Consider the following 3,745-nt stretch of genomic DNA (forward strand, 5'->3'; position numbering starts at 1 on the left):
CCACCCTGCCCCTGTTCGGCCTTTTTTTCTTTTTTTTTTTTTTCCTGTACGCGGGCCTCTCACTGCTGTGGCCTCTCCCGTTGCGAAGCACAGGCTCCCGACGCGCAGGCTCAGCGGCCATGGCTCACGGGCCCAGCCGCTCCGCGGCACGTGGGATCCTCCCAGACCGGGGCACGAACCCGTATCCCCTGCATTGGCAGGTGGACTCTCAACCACTGCGCCACCAGGGAAGCCCCTAGAATTTTTTGTTTAGAGTGCACAGTTTACTGAAAGGATGGAATAATATCACTTTGGCTTAAATGTCTAGTTTACATATATATGTAATGCAATATATTATATTTTTTTTTAATTTTTAAGGAATTTGGTGATGTCCAAAAGTCAAGCATTAAACATAATACACAATATAATATTGAATTTCAATGCTGAAAAGCTCTACAAAGGAAAGGATCAATATTTAAAAGTCATCTCGGACTTCCTTGGTGGTGCAGTGGTTAAGAATCCGCCTAGCCAATGCAGGGGACATGGGTTTGAGCTCTGGTCCGGGAAGATCCCACATGCCGCGGAGCAACTAAGCCTGTGTGCCACAACTGCTGAGCCCACACGCCTAGAGCCCATGCTCTGCTGCAAGAGAAGCTACCACAATGAGAAGCCGCACACCACAGTGAAGAGTAGTAGTCCCTGCTCCCTGCAACTAAAGAAAGCCCGGGCGCAGCAACGCAGACTCAACGCAGCCAAAAATAAAATAAATAAATGAAAAATAAATAAATAAAGTCATCTCTATCTAAATCTGTTTTTTCTCCTTCTAGTGTGAATAACCATAGCTGCTTCAACCATAGCTGCTGAGGTTTCTGATTCTGATTGTACAATTATCTTTCATAAGGGGAAAACTGCTTATCAGAGAATTGCACTTGTCAACTATTCCATTCCACACTATGCATTGCTGAGCAAATTTCATCTACCAGTTCACCAACTTCTACCAAGAAAACTTACCCAATCTGTTCAGAGTAAAACAAAACTAGAGTCTGTGACCTCTCTTCATATCTATGCATGTAGTTCTTAGAGCACTGGGTTTAATTTTCTACATTTCCATGTTTATGAAGAAATGTCACTTTAGAACAAATGTGTTACTTTTGCTTTCCAACTTCTAATTAGATTTCCTCATAAAGACTTACTTTGTTAATTGAGGGATTTATAGATTCTAAAGTATTAGGAACTTCATTTTTCTTTAAGGTTAAATAACACGACAAGCTCTTTGAAGCAGCACCTGAAAATTATTCTACCTCTTTCTGTTGAAATTCTCTATAAAAGGAATAGTGTAGAATGATTCGATTATGTCCCATTGCTGTAGACAACCACTATTTAAACATCATTCATTAATTAACAAAGGCTAGGAAAATTTCAAGACCTAGAGAAAAATAATGTTACTCTTATAATACTATGTAGAAAGTTATTTCTTTTGAAGAGGAGAACTTTACCTGTCACAGGCATATATATTGAGCCTTCCAACATTCTTGGACATACTACTTTTGAGACTATTGTTGCTGTCTTGTTTAGGTAAGGATGCTTTTTTGTAGACAGAGACAGTGTCTTCATTAGAGTCACAGATTAAATTTGTGGAGAGTATCCAGAAATTCCTCCTCTACCCTGAGATGTTTGAAGATCTGTTGTAGGTTGTTTATTTAGTATTTTTTGGTAGATACTAGAAATTCTGGAATACAGTATATAGTCAGAAGTCAGTAAATAGGAAGAGTTTTAACATGTTCATGATTTCGAATAAGACAGTAAGTGAGTTTATTTCGCTCCTAGATAAACATACTCGAATAATTTCTTCCTCTACTTGCATGGGTGTGTTGTATAAGATCTTTTATATTTTAATGTTGGCATTAAAATGGAACATTTTTGTACAACTAGATAAGAAAGTGAACTTCCTCCTATTTCTCAGAAAATCAGATATGGCTTTGTTCTTAAATATGTTGGAAACATATTTACTTATAATCACATTTTCTTTTATTTCCATCTCAAGAAACTGAACTGATAGAATAAATTTTTGGAAAAGCTTTTAAGATGTGCTCCCTTTATCGTACTTAAGAATTACAATCAGTTTTAAAAGAACTCAGCCTGTTTTATTTATCCAGATCCCCATTTTTCTCTCTGACTAGTCACCTTGATCAGGTTTCTCTTGTCTATTTTTTAGAAGTTAAATTTTTGTACCCTTTTTAAAAAAATGTATTTTATTTATTTTTGGCTGCTTTGGGTATTCGTTGCTGTGCACAGGCTTTCTCTAGTTGCAGCGAGCAGGGGCTACTCTTCGTTGCGGTGTGCGGGCTTCGTTGCGGGGTGCGGGCTTCTCTTGTTGCGGAGCACAGGCTCTAGGCGCGCGGGCTTCAGTGGTTGGGGTGCGCGGGCTTCAGAATTTGTGGCACGTGGCCTCAGTAGTTGTGGCTCACGGGCTCTAGAGCGCAGGCTCAGTAGTTGTGGCGCATGGCTTAGTTGCTCCGCGCCATGTGGGATCTTCCCGGACCAGGGCTCGAACCCGTGTTCGCTGCATTGGCAGGTGGACTCTTAAGCACTGCGCCATCAGGGAAGCCCTAAATTTTTGTACCCTTTGATTGCAGTTGCCTTCAGAGCCCATGGTTAATTCTTTAAGCCCATGGTTAATATTTAAGAATATCCTTAGTGATGAACAATCTTTGCCTTTTGAGGGTGAAGTTATCTGGAATTTTCTGTGGTGAATAAGGTACACAACTGAGCTGATTATTACTATGTGGCAAGTACTGTGCTAAGCACCTGACATGCATTATCTAAATTTATCTTTGCAGTACTCTGTGATGATAGGTACTAACATTTATCACCCTTTTATAGACAAGGAAACTAAAGCTTAGTACAGCTAAATTTGCTCAGGCTCAAACAGGTAGGAAGTGGTGGAGTTGGGGCTTGCATGACCCTGGAGCCTGTGCTCTTAGCCACTGTTACGTGCTTACCCCTCTTCCCTAAGAGGCTCACCTGATTTCAGCTTTGGTATCTGTGGAAATGCTCCTGCCATCAGCCCACATCAAGCAAGGGATATGGGACTATCTCTTTTCCTGCCTTGAGGGTACCACTTGCCATTTGAAGGCACAACCCAGAAGTGAGGTGAATTAATGTCTCTGGGGGGCAAGCAGTGGCAATCGGTGGCTAAGTGCCTGTTCTTCAGGGGGATGGTCCCAGGGCACGGTCCCAAGAGAGTCCCTGTGGGATTGAGCTCCTCTTGCTCACTGTGTGGTGACCAGTTCATTAACTCCTTTCCTTATTTCACTTTCCTCACACCTTCACTTCTGCTTCCTGAGATTTCCTCTCAGATAAACTACTTACATCCAATTCCTGGTCTCAGGAGCTGCACTTGGGGGAATAAAACCTAAGAAACCCACCAATTCTGTCTCTAAGAAATACGATTTGGATATGAAACAGATGTTCTTGTATTACTTGACAATTGTCCCTAAAATGTATCCCTAAGTGCCTAGAGAGTTCCTAGTGCCAGAGAGTCACTAATTCATGCAACAGCTTAATTGGGGTATCATTGATGCACAATAAAACCTACATATTTAAAGTGTATAGTTTGATCAGTTTTGACCTAAGTGATCACCCATGAAACCACCGCTGCATCGAGATAATGAACATATTCATCATCCTCAAGAGTTCCTATTGCTTCTTTGTAATCCATCCCTTTCTCCCCACCCAGGAAAACACTGAGATGCTTTGTCTCGTT

At 41.3% G+C, this 3,745-nt stretch overlaps 1 long non-coding RNA gene across 1 annotated transcript in view; it reads right to left on the minus strand.

Moving 5' to 3' along the window:
* The window catches only part of LOC114484933 (uncharacterized), a 4,510-nt gene extending 2,955 nt beyond the window's left edge, over positions 1-1,555 (minus strand). Inside the window, exon 1 of the long non-coding RNA XR_003678306.2 lies at positions 1,476-1,555. This is a non-coding gene — a long non-coding RNA (uncharacterized lncRNA). The remainder of the gene's footprint in view (positions 1-1,475) is intronic.
* Positions 1,556-3,745: the final 2,190 nt, after the last annotated feature.

The sequence above is a fragment of the Physeter macrocephalus genome, chromosome 3 (assembly GCF_002837175.3).
Source record: "Physeter macrocephalus isolate SW-GA chromosome 3, ASM283717v5, whole genome shotgun sequence".
NCBI classification, from domain to species: domain Eukaryota; kingdom Metazoa; phylum Chordata; class Mammalia; order Artiodactyla; family Physeteridae; genus Physeter; species Physeter macrocephalus.